The sequence below is a fragment of the Gorilla gorilla genome, chromosome 20 (assembly GCF_029281585.2).
Source record: "Gorilla gorilla gorilla isolate KB3781 chromosome 20, NHGRI_mGorGor1-v2.1_pri, whole genome shotgun sequence".
Classification (NCBI taxonomy): Eukaryota; Metazoa; Chordata; class Mammalia; order Primates; family Hominidae; genus Gorilla; species Gorilla gorilla.
Window position 1 is genome coordinate 40,982,644 of NC_073244.2, and position 17,569 is coordinate 41,000,212.

Sequence of the window (17,569 nt, forward strand, 5' to 3'; positions counted from 1 at the left end):
TGCGTGACGTTTTTCTCGAAGTTTAATTACCGTATGCTAATTTCCTTGCCTACTACGTGATTAATTAAAATCATATTTTCATAATCATTTGGCACTAGTATTGTTTTAGAATTATCATGATCTCCTAAATAGTGTCTGTAAATAAAGTCGCCTCTAATGGCAGGCGCGGGAGGCGAGGCTGAGGACCTCTCCGCGTTTGTATCGCGGCGATTGGCAACATAACTGCCTTATTTACATTAAATACGCCACAAGGTTACAGCGCGGATCAACGTCATTTGATCGCTGATGACTCCCTTAAACGCCCGGGCTGTGACTGATTCTTCGTGTCCCGCTGTCCACCGAGATTCACCCGGGAGTTTTTTTTTTTTTTTTTTTTTTTTTTCCTCCCAGAAAAGAAACAGACTTTAAATAGTTTCAGGAGCAGGTAAGAATTACGCTTTTTCCTCGCCCCTTCTCCGTCTCTCTCTCCTCTCTTTCCGTGGCAGTCTCTCTCTCCCTCTCGGCTGGATAAAAAATTCTTTAGTCAAAGGCAGGAATGCAAAGTAGTGACAAGGAAGGGGCTGATATATGTCTCAGTAACGAGTCTGACAATCAGAATGTAGCTCTTGGAGAATAGATAGATTTTAATAAGTGTGTTTACATGAGCTCAAGGTCAGAACCAAGCTGCGCTGTGTTAAATGGTTTCTTAGTTGCTAGACAGAGAGAAAAAATGGACGATCACACACCATTCTTTGTAGATTATTATATCAAGGGTTCAGTCTCTGGCTCATCAAAGCTAAATGCCGCAAGACCTATCTAGTTGCTGTGAATTATGCCAGGGCGACAATGGAGAGCGTTTTTAATGGTACAATGCATTTCACCTACCAGATAGGGGGAGGCCGAGCCGGGGATGGGGATGTCTGCTGGGGCTGGGTGATGAGTATCAATGAACGGGGCGATTCTGAAAAGAGGCTGATGAAAATCGAGCCCGCCCTGCCCCGGCTGGGCTGGGAACAGTTCGCAGGGCTCTGCCGAGTGGGCGAGTGAGGCGCGCGAGCAGGGCGCCCGTCCCCCCTCAGCCCCGGAAAATGATCAAGTCAATCGTGTGGGCATGTTTCATTATTCATTGAACACAATCTTTTACAACGCTCCGTTTACGTGCCCGAGTTTGCTCCCGACGCCCGCGTTTCAATGTTTAAGGTAAGGAAAACAAAGGTTGGGGGGGGGATCGCGGGGCGCGGCGCGGTGCGGGGGGCGCGGCGCGGTGGGGGCGGCGGCGGGTGGGGGGGCAGCTTCGGCGTCCGGGAGGTGGCAAAGTGAGTTTGGACTCTTGGCGCGGCCCCCCGTTCCCTCCCCCTCCCCATCTCGGCGAGGCCTGCCGCCCGGTTCCTTCTCGCCCCATCGCGATTAAAAAATACGGTCTAATTAAATATCCGTGGCTGTGACGTTGGCGAGAGAAGCTGTCAGCGGGTGGGGGGTGGGGGGAAAGAAGAGGAAAACCGAGCCGGCGGCTGCGGCCGGGCATCGTATGGCGCTAGAGAACTTCGGCGGCGAGCGGGACCTGCGCCTGGGCCGCCGCCTCCCCGCCCGCGGTCCCGGGACCGTTACTTTGAAAAGGAGTCCCGAGGCCTGGCGCCCGGCGCGCGATCGGGACCCCGCGTCCAGTTTCGGGGACCCGGCCGGCGCCCCCCACCCGCGAGCGGCCCGCGAGCCACTCTCAGGCCCCGGGAAACTTTCAAGAGGGTCTGGGGGGTGGGGGGAGTAAAAAGGGGAGGGGGGAGGCTGGGGCCGCGGAAACTTCTGCTCAAGTGACTTTCCCCATTTTCTCCTCTGCCTGGGACGGGGGTTCGCCTTGCGCTCTTTCTCTGGTCCGCGCTCACTGCGGGGTTCCGGCCCCTCCGCCCGTGGAGAGAGGGTAATTTGCAACCTTTTTTTTTTTTTTTTTCAATTAAAGTTAGCTGATGCTTACAATGTGTCAAACTTGCGGGCGCCAAGAGCCGCTGAGACCTGCCATTTTGTGATTGCATCGGCCTCCTGTGCCCCGGGAGCCTGGCCAGGCTGAGGCCGGAGAGTTGGTTTCAGGGCTGAGGTGCCAGGGTCCGAACCCGCGACCCCAGGAAAGGCCGTGGCGCCTGCAAGCGCAGGCGGCGCCCGCAGCACCTGCCCCAGCCGGGCCTCGGCCTGGGGGCCCAGCCGGGGGCCAAAGAGGAAATAAATAAATAAATAAGTAACAGGTTATGGAGGGAAAAGAGCCGGCCAGTCCCAGGCTGGAGAAATGAGGCCAATTAGAGCGAGGAAGTGCGGGCGTGGGGGCTCTGGAAGGCAGAAGAGAGGCAGGGCTTGCGCGGCGTCTGGGAAGAGTGCAATCTGGGGGGACGCCTCCCGTCCCCCCAGCGCAGATGCATGACTGGGGTAGGAATGATCTTTGCTGATAAGCCTTTTTCTGTTTGCTTCAAGACATTATTTTTCGAAGATGAATTGAGGAAAACAGTCGTAGGCGAGACTCGGGGTGTATTTTAGGCAAAAAAAAAAAAAAAAAAAGTTGGGGTTGGGGGAGAGCTTTCCTTTGATGAGTAGGAAAGTGTCCAGATCTCGACGCGCCCATCTGTTGCAGTTTTGCAAATAATTTAAAATATAGATATCTCCATATAGACGGATGTATGTGAAGTGGAGGAAGGTCGAAACGCGGGGAAGTTAGGGAAAAAGAAAGAAAACGGGCTGGGCAGAGAGAGACCTGTGTTGCTCACTCTTCACTCTGCGGAGTGAACTCCGGCAGGGCTTTCTTTGGGGACAGGTGGAAAGTTAAGTCCCCCCCTTTTCACTTCTGTATTGTGAGTGGTTCCTACTGTGTGCCTGTTGGAGAACATGTCCACCGTTCCCGAGTTAGGTGGAGGATTGGAATGTTGGGGGGCGGGGAGCGTTGGAGTTGAGGGCGCAGTGGCCAGGGGCTGGGGGCCGAGAAAGAGCAGGGCGGGGTCTCAGCCCCGCGCGCGGGTGGCAGCGGCGGCCGGGTTTTGTTTGCCGGATGTTGTTATGTCTAACGGGTGCCTCGCCGGAGACGTGATTTGTCAGCCGCCTTCGTTTTCACTTTAGCAGAAAATACGGCAGCTGCGAGGTGTCCCGGCCTGCGGGGCTCGGGCACCCGGTGCGTCCTGGGGGCCGGGTCGTGTGCGCGGGTGGGAGCCGGCGGCCGGCGGGGCCGGGGCGAGGGGCGAGCGGGAGGGGCGGAGTGAGCGAGCGCGCGGTGCGGCCCTCCGGTTCCTCCTGCGCCTTCTCCCGGCAGCCGCTGCCGCCGCCGCCGCTGTGCAATTTAGCAGAAATCCGACAGGGGCCGCGTTTGCTGAGCGCATCCGGCGGCCGGGCAGCCCGAGCGGGCCGCCGGGCCTGGTCGGCCGGTGTAGAGGCGGGGAGGGGGCCGGCGGAGGGGACCGGCGGGGAGGGGCGCGGGAAGCACGCCTGACCAGAGCACGCGCCGTCCCCCAACCCTGGTGTCCCCGGCGAGTTGGGCAGCCCCGCGCGCCCTGACCTTGACGCCCCAGTCTCCAGCCAGGGCTTAGGTGAACTTGGGGTGGGGTGTGCGTGCGTGCGTGTGTGTGTGCGTGCGTGTGTGTGTGGCAGGGGTGGTGAGACTGGGAACGCGCTGTTTTCTTTCCCAGTTTGATATTAGCAACTGGATTTTTACTTTAAGACCGGCTTTGCTCTCTGCTGGGGTTGGGAGGGGGGGCGATCTTTTCCCATCACTCACATCTTTGTTCATTGTTCACTGAGTGGAAGGCAGGCGACTTAAAGAGACGAAAGAGAGGAAAAAGGGGTGAGAGACGGAGAGAGGAAAAAGAGGGGGGCGGCCAGAAGAGGGAAGGAGAGGCGTGGGGACAGGGCCCCCGCCCCCGCCGGGGTCGGGTTTGATGGTGAAATAGTAAGCCCACTCACGGAGGGTCGCCAGGAAAGTGGACATTACCGCTTTAATTAACTTCGAGATGCTCCGGCGGCGGGACCTGGCGTAGCCGTGACGCGCCCCCATAAATCTGCCCGGCCCGGGGCTGCTCGGAGAACTCGTACAGTAGCGGCGTCAGATCCATCCCGCGCCTCCCAGTCCGGAGTCTATTTGCATAATTGGATTTTTTTTTTTTTTTTGCCTCCTTCTTTCTCCCTGAAACTTGTTTGAAAACCCAAGTGAAAACCGCGACGATCTGCACACTCAAAAGCAAGTGCCAAGTAAGTGCCCTGCGGTGGCCTCGGCGCGCCCCGGGGTGAGCGCGCAAAGCCGGGAGCGAGGTGCCGCGAGCTGCGCGCCGCCCCGGGCCGGCCTCGCGTGCGGGCGGCTGGGCGGCGGGAGGACGGCCTCCGCGGGCTCCGGGACTGCCCGGCTGGCTGCTCGCACAACTTTTTTTTTCCCCCCGTCTCCTGACTTTTCGGGCCAGGTGAAGTGTTTGGGCCACGCGTGTACCTGTGGCGAGACTCGGGAGGCGATCTTGGGGGGCGCGCGGTCGCAGTTGGGCATCTCGCCTGGGTCGGGGGCGGGCAGTCGGTCCCAGTGGCCGCCGCTGAGGGCAGAGCTGCGAGCGAGCGGGGCCGGCTGCTGGTCGCGCCGCGCCGTAAATGCAAGCCTGTAGCCAAATGCTTCCCCCATTATTCTAAGGTTTGTGTCTGCGTGTGCGTGTATGTATGTGTGTGTTTGCGCTGTGCTTTTAAACAGAAAGAAAAGCAACCAAAACAAGAGCAGGAAGGGCTTTTTCCTTAGCTCGTCCCCCTTCCCCCAGCATCATTTATTTCTTTTGCTTGAAGGAGAGTGCAGACCTTCTTTGCTAAAGACAGGGTCACCGAGAGATTGACAATTCTGTTGGAAATGCCATCAATCCTATAGCGAAAATGTAGCTGCATTTATAAAATACCAACCCTTGACTGATAAGGAAAGTGGTTTCACAGTATCTCAAATTTTATTGAAAATATGTAATATTATTATAATGATTATTTACAGCGTTCAGAACCCAGGGGATAAATCGATTTGCTTGGGGGAAGACTAGAACCCTAGTTCTTGTTTGCCGGCCAGCCTGGGAACTTGCCTGGGGCTGCGCCCACCACCCTGAAAGCTGCTGCGGGGGGGGCTCAGCTTTCAGTCCAGGGAGTCGCAGGGGGTCGCCCCTGCAGCACTCTGGCCTCTGCTCGGGGAGAGCCCAGGGCTTCTGGCTGAAGGCTGCTTTAGTTATGATGTCATTCTGATAGCGGAGTGCAAATGTCTCCTGATTCCACCATTAACCGCCTGGCTGATTTGCTTGGTAATGATAGCACTGACGTCCTGCTCCCTGACAAATGCAGAACCGCCGAGCCCTAGGAATTAACTTTTCCCCCCACTGAGGAGAAACCCGGCTGCCAGAAGTCTCAGCACTGGGCCTCTGCCTGTGGACTTTGTCTGCCTCAGTCCCAGACACTGACATAGATGACAGGCCCCTGGGCTGAGGGACCCGTTTTCCCAAAGTTTAGAAAACTTTTAAGACTTTCATTTCCAGAAGACCCTTAATCTGGTCAAACTTAAATGCGATTGTGACCAGGCAGAGATATTTGCATGTGACCAATGGCAGGGACTCCGAGACCATTGCATGGAAGATTTGCCTCCTACCTTCAGCCCCTTAACTGTGTCTTCATGTTAATATCACTGCAAGTCAGCCGGATTTAGTGTTGATTTTTAAATAGTGTACAATGATTTAAGATTTCTTTTGATTTACTGTTCAAATGAAATTTACATAAATGTGATGAAAATGAACTTAACATCTGGGCATATGAAAAAAGGTTAGTACCTCATATGTCATCTGCAGGGAAAGTCTCTAAAATGCTTTCACCCTAAACTGGGTTTGGGGAAACAGTTCCTGGAGACATAAATGGTAATTATGGAGAACCTGGAGAAAACACTTTCAATAAATTTGCATTCTCTTGGACTAGTGCTCTGAAAGCCCATCTTGTTCTGTGCCTGGAGTGGTTAACTTCTGAGCAGGCTGGAGATCTTCGCAACTCAGCAACTTAACTGCTGGCCGGGCTGTCTTCACCGAAGACTTAGGGCAGGCAGGGAGCGACAGTCACGCTGTTCTGGTCCAAGTCAGAGGCCAATAACCCCCATTATGGGAGAGGACAGAGAGGCAGCTAGAAAGTGCCGCCCGACTTCCCACAGTTGCCCGTGGGGTACTGAAGGCAGTGCTGAGATGTGGAATCATTGCCCACCGAACCCCAAAAAGCTGAATGATTAGGTTTGTTTGCTTTGCCTTAGGTAACCAAAGAAATTTCCATCAGCTCCACGAGCCCATTCAAGTGAACTCTGAACTCCATCTTACTTTTGAGCAAGAGGAGCTTATCTCTGGCGTCAGGAAATCAGAATTAAACAGCCTTCCCCAAATGTGGTTGCCTTTTGCTCAAAAGTTGGCTGTGAATGGCACAGGTGTTTTTAAAGTGTCTTGAATGGAGGGGGAAGAAAGACAGCAATGATACTCATGAGAATATAGATGAACTTTTTTTTTTTTATAAGAAGAGTATCATAAAAGAAGAAAGCAAATAGATTTATTTTTCCAGGCTGAATGAGGACAATTATAGCTTTTTAACATCTTTGGATTTAGTGTTTTTAATAAGCCTTTTAAGTAAGCTGAAATAGCAGCTTGCATTTTGTTCTCAACATTATTTAAAGTGAGACTTGATGCAAATTTAAAAACAAGTGAGTTTTCTGCAGGTCAACATTTGTCCATATGAAGGAGAGAAGCCTCTTCCATGGCCTGTCTGCCAGGACCTAGGGCAGGCCAGTGCTCAGCCCTGCCTCAGCCTATCTCCAAGTGAGGCCTTAGATTTCGGCTGGAAGGACAGGGGTGGTCAGGTGGCATCTCTCAGGCTGTGAAGGCTGGATTTTGGAATCTAAAAGCAGGGCACAAACTCGCTTACATTGCTACTAGTGGGGTCTTGTGAGTGGAGGGGCTTCCTCTGAACTCACCCCTGCTGTGCACACTGGCACCTTCTCCAGAATGTGCCAGGGCAGGGTCTGGGCTGAGGCTGTGGAGGAGTTGGGGGGAAGGGAGCAGGGCCAATGGGGAGGAGTGGGAGGGAGGTCTCTGTCTGCCTGGTTGGGCTCACCTGTGTGCTTCATGTGGTACCTGCTCGGGAGTTGTTGGAAGGGAGGCCTTTTGCCAAGGAGAGGGATTGGTTGTTCAGGTCTAGACTCTTCAGGCTGCCGTGATGGTCCCCTTGGTGGCATTGAACGTCCTTAGAGGAGTGAGCAGATAATGTGTGTGGTCAGAATGCGCTAAGCCAGGGAGTGGCCCCCTAGGTTGTGCTGGTGATGGTGGTGGTGGTGATGTGTGTGTGTGTGTGTCTCGTCTGTCTGTGTGCACTGGGGAAGGGTGCTGCCTGTTAGAAATACTTGTTCTGAGATGATTTCCTTTTCATCCACAATTGTACTATCCAGGATAGACTGGTGAGTTTGTAATGTACATGTGTGTTGGAGGGGTTGGGGTGGAAATAAATGAAGAAATCAGGAAATACAAAAGAAAATGCATCTTCAGAATAGAGATGCTAGGAAACACAGTCCAGTTTTCTGAAATCCCCCTCACTTTTTTTTTCCCCAAAAGAAGGCAAACATGGATGGAAGCCCCCTCAGGAAGGTGGGCTGTGCGGGAAGCCATCTGGCCCACCTGGGGTGGGCGTGGGGGCCTCCCCCGGCCAGTTGATGCCATCACGGGCTCCTGTTGACTGTGCCTGGTGATAAGGGCTGCTGTGACTGGTTCTGCTGGCTCCCTGAGAGTCTCCTCTCAGCTTCTGATTTTAAAAAATAATTTTTCAACTTTTATTTTAGCTTCAGGGGGTACATGTGCAGGGTTGCTATATGGGTACATTGTGTGATGCTGAGGTCTGGGGTACAATGCATCCCGTCACCCAGGTAGTGAGCATGGCACCCAATAGTTTCTCAGCCCTTCTGCCCCTGCCTTTCTCCCTCCTCTAGTGTCCGCCAGTATCCATTGTTGCCATCTTTATATTAATGTGTACCCAATCTTTAGCTTCCACTTATACATGAGAACATGCTGTATTTGGTTTTCTGTTCCTGCGTTAATTCGCTTAGGATAATGAGCTTTCACTTTTAAAAATCACTGTAGATCTCTGGTCTTTCTCTTACAGTGGAGTTTTTGCTACTGTAAGCAGCATCAAGCACTTGGCTTTTCACATGCTCTGAGCCTGCTCGAGGTGGGGTTTATTTTCCCTAAGAGACAAGATTCACATGAGAATGAGGCTTGGGTGGAACTTAACAGATGAACCTGGGCATCATTTCTCCAGCTCAGGGCACTCGTGGGAGTCCGTGCTGTGCGTTGTAGGATGTTTGGGAGCGTCCCCAGCTTCTACCCCACTAGATGCCAGTTGCACCCCCCAGCTATGATAATCAACAATGTCTCCAGACATTTCTATATCTCCCTTGGGGAGAATCAAGCTTATTTCCCACACTTTATGCGCCGGGCCTTGTCTTGGGCCTCTTCGGGGGGTGGAAGGTCAGCTGTGGTCCTACCTTTGGGGACTGCACAAGCTGGTGGGGAGACAGACATATCCCGGTGCCCTGTAAGTCCAGGGGGTTGGACTGTGCACTAAACAGGGGAAGACCCATGGGGTCTGAGAGGGGAGAGAACTTCCACATGGATGAATTGTATCTGAGCAAAGGCATGGGGCCCAGCTCTGACTGCTTAGAGGTCAATTGCACATGGAGGTGGTGTCGGGGGTTGGGGTGGGGGGAGAACCCCATCCCTGGCCCCTGACTGTGACATGCAAACTAAGCAGTGGAAAGCATGGTTCTTAGGCTCTGAGTGAGTTGAGGCTGGGCACTTTGCTGGCAGGATAATGATACCTTTTTTTTTTTTTTTTTAACTTTAAGAGATGGAGCCTTGCTCTGTCACCCAGGCTGAAGTGCAGTGGTGCAATCATGGCTCACTGTAGCCTCGTCCTGGGTTCAAGAGATCCTCCCACTTTAGCCTCCTGAGTAGCTGGGACTACAGGCACACACCACCACACCTAGGTAGTTTTTAACATTTTTTTTTTGGAGATGGGGTCTTGCTATGTTGCCCAGGCTGGTTGCAAACTCCTGGCCTCAGGCAGTCCTCCCACCTCAGCCTACCAAAGTGTTGGGATTACAGGCATGAGGCAGTGCACCTGGCTGTCCATTTTTGAGTATTTGCTATGTGTAAGGCACAGCTCCTAGTGCTTTACACCTTCCTTATGATGCAGGTACCATATATGTCCAGAATTCAGGAAGGAAAACTGAGGCAATGGGAGGGGTAGGTGGTGGGTCTAGGATTAGACCCATCCTTTATGCCTCTGGAGTTGGCATGCTTAGCTCATCTACTGCTGCAAAGCATCTCCCGTGACCCACGTTCAGCTGCCCTTTCTGGGGCCAGATTTACAGCAGGACCTCTGTGATTTGCTCCTGATTCTCAAAGCTCATCCACCACACCCTGACACCAGGCTTGGGGGCTGGTAGGGCCAAAACAAGCACTCTTTGGGGTGGACCAAAGCCTCCAGGTAGGTGGTGGCAGGAAGGTAATGTTGATGCTTCAAATGCATGAAGAGATGCAGGAAGGAAAATCAGTCTATAAGGTTCCCCCTCTCCTCTACCTACTATTCTTAGTCTATGGCTTTCCAATGAGAAAATTAAGTGCTGTTATGACACAGGAGAAATGATCACCGTAGGCTTGAGCTGACATTAACCTGAAAGTTTTCTATCTAGGCATTACAGCTTTGATTACCTGAGCTGTGTTCGGTTGGGTCTTTGATTACCTAGGTGGGCCTGGCTCCTGGGGAGTATACTTCTGGCCCCCTACCTCCTTGCTGGCTCTTCAGCTGGATGCTGGGAGGCCACCTCTCCACTGCTGACTCTATTTGTCTATTTGGGACCACTAGGCTCCTTCCTTTTTTTTTTTTTTTTTTTTTTGAGACAGAGTCTTACTCTGTCCCCAGGCTGGAGTGCAGTGGTGCAATCTTGGCTCACTGCAACCTCTGCCTCCCAGGTGCAAGGGGTCCTCCCGCCTCAGCCTCTCAAGTTGCTGGGATTACAAGCATGTGCCACCACACCTGGCTAATTTTTGTGTTTTTAGTAGAGACAGGGTTTCACCATGTTAGCCAGGCTGATCTCAAACTCCTGACCTCAGGTGATCCACCTGCCTCAGCCTCCCAAAGTGCTAGGATTAAAGGCATGAGCCACTGTGCCTGGCCTCCTTTACATTTTTTAGGCTTTTTGTTGCTTTATTACTAAATTACACACACACACACACACACACACACACACACGCACACACACCCCACACCACGAAGTAGCTTTACTTAGGTTGTGAAAGCCCACCTAAAATCGAGATTAATCACAGAAATGCCCATTCAGCCCTAATTATAATGATGGTCTGGCTTGCATTTCTGAGATTCCCTCATAATTCCCATAAATTTGAAGGAGAGTTTGGTTCATGCAAGGACCAGATCGTAGGACCCTCGGGAGGTGGTATTAATTCAGCAGACATTCCTGCTTGTGGTTTCCAGGTACAGGAGGAAGGGAAGGTCTGTGGCTCTTCGGTGCAGGTATGCAGAGGTGGCCACAACATTGACACCTGCAGTGGCCACTATTGGGTGGTGACCCCATGCCAGGCACTGCATTACACACCCCGGGTGCGTTATCTTGCTTAGTTCTTTTAATGCCCCAGGGAAGGGCCTCCCTTGGGGCAGCTTCCGCAGTGGGCAAACTGAGGGGTGTAGGAACTTGTTGCTGCCCATGCCTGTGGCATGGCCGAGCGGGCATTGGAAGCCAGCTGCATTGGCCCAGGAGGCGCGTGTCTCAGCCTTGTTTGCTCTCCTGCCTCCCTAAACTGTCCTTAGCACTGAGAACAAAATCATCCTTCCGAATAATGTTAACCCGCCTTGAAAAGGAAAGTTAAAAATGTCAACCGGAACTTGCTACTTTGAGAACATATACATTGTTGTGAATTTGTTATTAAGAGGGAGAAAATATTTGGAAATGCTATGTCAGCTAACAAGTAACTATAGAGACAGCAAACAGATCACAGCCCACATAGATATTACATATAAAATTTAATCTCTTTGAATAGCTTGATATTTAATTTTATCTTCTGAAATATCTAGAAACACTTATCCCTTATTGACTAGAGAAAAAAAGTAGCTTACACAATTTTTGTGTGTGGTTATTTTCCCAAAATTTTAATTCCCGATTAAAATCTATTTAAATCAAATCAGGCAATGTCTTCCAAATTATTATGGAAAGGCCGTCATTTATATGAAGCCTATTGAAGGGGCTGGGAAGTCTTACTGCAATTAGAGCTAAAGTGCTTTAATTATTTTGCTTCCCTGGCCAGGGCCCCCAGTTTTGGGGTTGTAATCTGTTGATGCCAAGTGGCTATTTCAGCAGCCTTAAATCTGCACCGAGCAGAGAGCATCTCACGGATAGAACATGGCTGGATCTGTTCATTAAACTCAGTGCATGGATTCCACAGCATCAGAGAAACTTTATTCCCCAACGTTTCCACCCGAAAGAGGGTCAATGCTGGTGGGTGGGCAGTCCCCCTCGAACAGCCCAAGAAGAGTTCAAAAGGTGGAAAAGTGGTAGTGTGGGAATGTGAGAAGGAAGAAAAGCGGCCACATGCCGGCATGAAAGGATTTAATCTGCGCAGCCGAAACCTCCTCTGATAGTGGAGGGCTTGCTTCTGTGCTGGTCTTGGCAAAGCCACTCTCTCACTGAGTCCTGCCGCCGCCGGGTACTGAGGACTTGCATGTAGCTGGGAACAGTCTGAAGCCACAGCCTGCCTGGAGCTCTCATGGACATTGCATGCTCCATTTCTTAAGCAAAAAGCCAGACACTCCATCTGCAATTCTTTTTAGAGATCATTGGTTTGACAACTTAATATTTATTTTCCGTGTGATTTTTGTTTTGTTTTGTTTCAGCACCCCCCACCCCACCCATTTCCTTCTTTTTGGCTTTTTCACCCTGTGTGTACACATTCATCCTGAAAGTATTTTGAAAAAGCTTTTGTTAAAGTTGGGGCAGGGGGGTACAATTGGAATTTTAGTTCCATTTAGAATTTCCATCTATTTTGAAGGCAGAAGAAGTACAGACAAGATAACATGAACATTTGCATCATCTAAAAATGGATTAAGGATGCAAGGTAGCAATTTTCCCCTTTAATAACTACTGCCACCCCAAGAAGACACAGTGGCTTTCTTAGTAGGTGACAAATGATTGGCTCAGCCAGGGTCTGGTCATCTGGTTGGCATTCCCCATGACAGTGCCCTGGGATGTAATGGATGGTGATATGGCTTGTCCTTTGGAGGGGGGTGGTAGGGATGTGTATGCCCAACCTGTTGGCATGTTTGTTCTTTGGCGATGGCTGTCTGGTGAGGTCAAGTAATATATTCCAGATATTAGAGTATGTGCCATCTTCCAAATGCTTCCTGAAGAACTGGTTGCATTTTGACATTCTGCTCCTTTGTCTCACTGACACCAGCAACTTGATCCTCATGTCTCAAAATGTTGACAGGAGCTAGATTCTTGTGAGATTTTTTTTTTTTCTTCTAGGCACTGCCTGGCCAAGGAGCCTGGCCACTCAGGTGAAAAATACCAGGCCCCTGTGTGGATCTGGGGGACAGCAGGAGTCTGTTGTTAAGAAAACTTTTTCTCCCTTTGCATGATAATATTGCTCAGATGAAAATCACACAATTTTTATGTGATCTCCAAATACCACCTTCAATAAAATAATTTGTTCATTGATCTGGAGATTGAGTGGTTTCCAGCTGCTTCCTTCCCCGGGACAGACTTTCACATTGGAGTCTGTCTCTTTGACTCACTTCTGGTAGAAGTTGGCCTCCCGTGGAGGCCGTTGTGAAAGGGCCAGGCAGCCTGGGGAGGCTGGGGATGGAGCCCTTGTTTCTCTAGGAATCAGAGGGCTTAGCAGAATCAAACACAAAATCATAATATGATAATTTGAGCTTAAACGTGAAGGTATTTATGATCACTGATCTTCATCTTAAAGGTAGGCGAGTGGAATTCTTGCTGGACTGTGGGGGCCAAGGCGACCCTCCTTTTACTAATCTCTATCATCAACGGACTCTTAACCTTTAGAGTAACATGAGGAAACTTTGTGTATCTTTTCACTGACTGTATCATTGATCCTGAAGGAGGAGAGTCTAAAGGAGGATTCTTTGTGTGCATTTTGTTTGCTAATTAAATTGTTTTTGCAAGAGTTACACAGTCCATGTGTGTTGCTTGATCCATCCATATCTATAAGTTCTTTTTTTTGCATAATTTAACTTTTAGGGATGCTTCCTCTCTCAATAAGATGCTTATTTCATTGAGCTGGAAACATCAAGTTTGTAAATGAGGAAGAGCTGGAGGCATCTTTTTGTTTTGTTTTAAAGCAGTGTAACACCATGATAAAGAGCTCAGGACCAGTCAGATGGCACCAAGTTTGCCATCCAGCCTCACCACTTTCAAGCTGTTTGTAAGCAGGGCATTTTGATCTTTGAGCCTCAGTTTTCTCATCAGTAGAACTGGACTAATTCTTTCTCCCTCATAAGGTCATCAGGATTAAAAGAGAAAATGATTAAGGAGCCCAGAGACCAGCTATTCAATGAATGGCCAGCTACTCTTATTACTTGTTTAATACATGTTGTTGAATATTTTAGAAATAGAAGCCCCACCAAAGGCTGTGGGCTTCAGTCATCTGCAGAGCTGGGTGGAGAAGTGCCATTCCTCCTTCCTTCCTGGCTGGTCTTTGGGGTGATGTACCTGGGAATCCAATAACTATTGGCTGATTGATTTCCTATGTATCTGAAGATGCATTTTAAAGGGTCAGCTGAGTTATGGAGGGGTCTGGGGTCTAAGTCTTCACTAAACAAATATTCTCACTCCAATCCATCAAATGTTAGTACCACGTATCTAGGCCACACACACACAATCACACATGAAAACACATACATGCACACAAGTGTACTGGTTGGTTGCTGGATTCCTGGTAGGGACATTATAAACTGTGCTTTCCATCTTTTCCCTACAGCCAAAGCTAAAGATCACAAGGAGGTCCCTTCATTCCTTTCTTTCTTCCATCTTTTTCTCCCTCCCTTTCTCCCTTCTTCCTCCTTCCTTCCTATCTGTCTATCTATATATCTGTCTGTCTGTCTGTCTGTCTGTCTGTCTGTCTGTCTAGACATATAAAGTGTATCCTAGGTAGGATCGGCACTGTGAATGAGAACAGAAATGCTTTGAAACCATTGCATCAACACAATAGCAAAATGAAAGCAGTGATTTTCTCCTAGTTTCCATGTTCCAAATTAAAAAAAAATATATATATATACACACACATACACATATACATACCAGAGACTCCCCTAATTTGCATACTGGTGTATATTCAAGTGTTAATTTCAAAGCAGCCTAACACTTAAGCATGAAGTATAAAATTAATGAGTTGAACCTGTGACCATTGCATTCAAGAAGAGTCACCCAAGAGAGAGGTGGGAAGTCGAACAGAGCTCCTTTACTTTCTCCCACAGAGGAAAAGGTGGAATTCTGGGCTGGCTTTCGCTCACCAGAGGGGATCCCAAATCTATGACAAAAGAAAAATGCCAGTCTCTTTTGGAAAGTATGGAATGCCCTAGTGATGCTGTATGAAGAAGCAAGCCTCCATCTTCCCCGGGGAAATTTGAAACCAAGATGGGGTCCTGTCAATGACCCTCTAGCATTTATTGAGTGCCTATTAGACAGGTGGCCTTGGGCTTTGAAATGCAATATCTTATTTAACTTAATTCTGAGAACACTCTCTGTCTTTTGATGGAGAAAGCGAGGCTTATCCATGGTGGTGTGACTTGCCCAAGGCCAAGCTGCTGGTAGGTAGCAGTGCTGGGCTTTGTCTGAACGGAACCTATGTCAGTGACATGTAGGTTGCATGCCTTTCAGACTGGGACTCTTGGCACGTGGCCTGGACCTTCTCTGCAAATGGGGTTTCCTAGAACAGACATGGCGGTTGGAGAATCGACAGTCATGAGACAGACACACTTGTTGTAGTTGCAAAGATTCTACCATACTCACTCCTTGGACCCTAAAGGGGGAGACTTGTCCTTTGCATTTCTGAGCATGGGAATTATTTTGCTTCTTAAAATGCAATTAAGTCAAAGGCCTGGGAATTAGAGCAGAAGCCAACATCCCATCCTCTGCTGGTGGGTGAGGAATGCTTCTTCCCATGTTCAATAGGCATCTCCTATATTCCCAGGGCACCCTTGCCTTTCCTATCCCTACCCCACATCTCATTCTTCTTTCAGGCATCAGTCCAAATCCTTCTTGCTCCATGAAGCTGTATTTGAACACCTATCCATGCCAAAAAGAGCACACACCACGATGCCATGTGAGGCAAGGTTGCCTTTCATCTGCTCTCACCCTTGGGGTTTTGGGATCCAGTCCTCTCCAGACTTGTCAGCTAGCCTTCTATGGAGACATCAGGGAGGTGTACCTGGACTTTATCCCTACTTATCATCTGTGAGTTATTAACCCAAACCAGATGCAAAGGTGTCGACACTGGTTGTGTTGTAAGAATTCTGAGGGGCTGGGCATGGTGGCTCACACCTGTAATCCTAACATTTTGAGAGGCCGAGGTGAGCAGATCTGTTGAGGTCAGGAGATTGACACCAGCCTGGCCAACATGATGAAACCCCATCTGTACTAAAAATACAAAAAAAAATTAGCCAGGCGTGGTGGCGGGTGCCTGTAATCCCAGCTATTTGGGAGGCTGGGGCAGGAGAATTGCTCAAACCCGGGAGGCAGAGGTTGCAGTGAGCCAAGATCGTGTCACTACACTCCAGCCTGGGTGACAGAGCAAGACTCTGTCTCAGAAAAAAAAAAAAAAATCCAAGGAACTGGCTTTGCTGGGCCAGTTTCTGGTCTCCAGAACCCCAAGGGGACTGTATCTCTTCAAGGGAATAGGTTGAGGGGTATCTGGGCCCCTCCCAGGACCTTGTCCCAGGGAAGCTCCCAGCTGCAGGTTGCTCTGCCTGGGAGGAGGCCCAGGAGTGCCATCGCATTGCTGCACTGGCCTGACCTCCCGCTGGCCTGCACATGAACTGTTCCAGAGACAATATCTAGCTTTCTAGGGGCAGCCTGGAAGAACCCCCGAGCAGCTGTGCTAAACAGGCTCTGAGAGGGAAGCATTGCTAGCAGGCCATATAGCAAGGAGGGCTTCGTGGACCGTCTCCTGAAGGGTATGAGGTACTTAGGCCTCAGTCCTTAAATATTAGTTGAATAGACGAACAAGAAGTGAAGGGCACAGTGTTTGGTGGACGGAACAGCAAGAATACAGGTGTGACAGTAGGAACTGCTGCGGCAATCTGGGAACAGCACTTGGGAAGGACATTGCTGTGGGGAACCTGCTAGAGAGGCTTTGAGATTTGGAACTGTTCGGGGTCCTGGGGACATAACAGTGAACAAACTGATTCAAATCTGGGCTCTCATGGAGCTTCCATTCTGGTAGGAGGGAACTGGAAATAAACAAATAATTCAGGCCTGGGGCAGTGGCTCACACCTTTAATCCCAGCACTTTGGGAGGTTGAGGTGGGAGGATCACTGGAGCCCAGGAGTTCAAGATCAGCCTGGGCAGCATAGTGAGACCCCATCTCTACAAATAATAAAAAAATTAGCTGGGTGTGGTGGTGCATGCTTGTAGTCCAAGCTCTTCAGGAGGCTGAGGTGGGAGGATCACTTGAACCCAGTTCGAGCCTACAGTGAACAGTGATTGTGCCACTGCACTCCAGCCTAGGTGACACGGCGAGACCCTGTCTCAAAAACAGAAACAAAAATGAAACCCAAATAATTCAAATACATTGTATATCAGATGGTGACATGTGTTATGGAGAGAAATGAAACAGGGAATGAGGATACAGCAGAATGGGAGTGGGGGTGGCTGTAATGTCACACCAGTCGGCCAGGAAGCCTCACTGAGAAGCTGGCATCTGCGCCTGGACTTGGCGGTGGATACCAGGATGACAGCACTCCAGGCTAAGGGAAGGGCAAGTGCAGAGCCTCTGAGACAGGACTGTGCTAGGTCTGTCTAAGGAGCAGCCGTGTGGCTGGAGTAAAAAAGGGATGGAGAGAGTTAAACTAGCAGAGCCCATGGGGAGCGGGCTTCCTATCTCCTCTCTCACTGCACTCTGGGCAGCACCACCAGGCTCTGCAGATCTTTGCTGAGTGTCTGCTATGTGCCAGGCACCTGGACCTGACCCCTGTGATTCGTGCTGCTCTGGAGAGACACGGAAGTATATGCGCCATTTCAACCATGCCCATGAAGACTAGGAAGGGAGAGAACTGAGGGCTGTGGGGACACCTCTTCACCTGGGTAGTCAGTGGTGTCCTCTGGGAGGACTCAGGGTGAGAAGAAGTCAGCAGAGAACAAGGTAGGGAAGAGTTCCAGGCAGAGGGAATGGCCTATGCAAAGGCCCTAAGGTTGGAAAGATCTTGGTGGCGCGATCTTTCTTTGCATAGGGAAGGGGACATCTAGTTGGGGCTGCCCTCTCTGCTGTGAGCACCGCCTGTTGAGGGGTAATT

General features: G+C 50.2%; 1 protein-coding gene across 19 annotated transcripts in view; it reads left to right on the top strand.

The window, feature by feature from the left end:
- The first annotated feature begins 212 nt into the window (after nt 1-212).
- The window catches only part of ZNF536 (zinc finger protein 536), a 489,254-nt gene continuing 471,897 nt past the window's right edge, over nt 213-17,569 (top strand). For 4 of the 19 annotated variants that reach the window (XM_063701202.1, XM_055370928.2, XM_055370942.2 and 1 more), the window contains exon 1: nt 3,727-4,194. The gene's annotated coding sequence lies outside the window, so the exon portion shown is untranslated. Of the gene's footprint in view, nt 425-461; nt 1,180-2,184; nt 2,392-3,441; nt 3,537-3,719; nt 4,195-17,569 lie in introns of those variants that run through there. The other 15 variants (XM_063701203.1, XM_055370938.2, XM_055370941.2 and 12 more) reach the window with 9 other exon arrangements.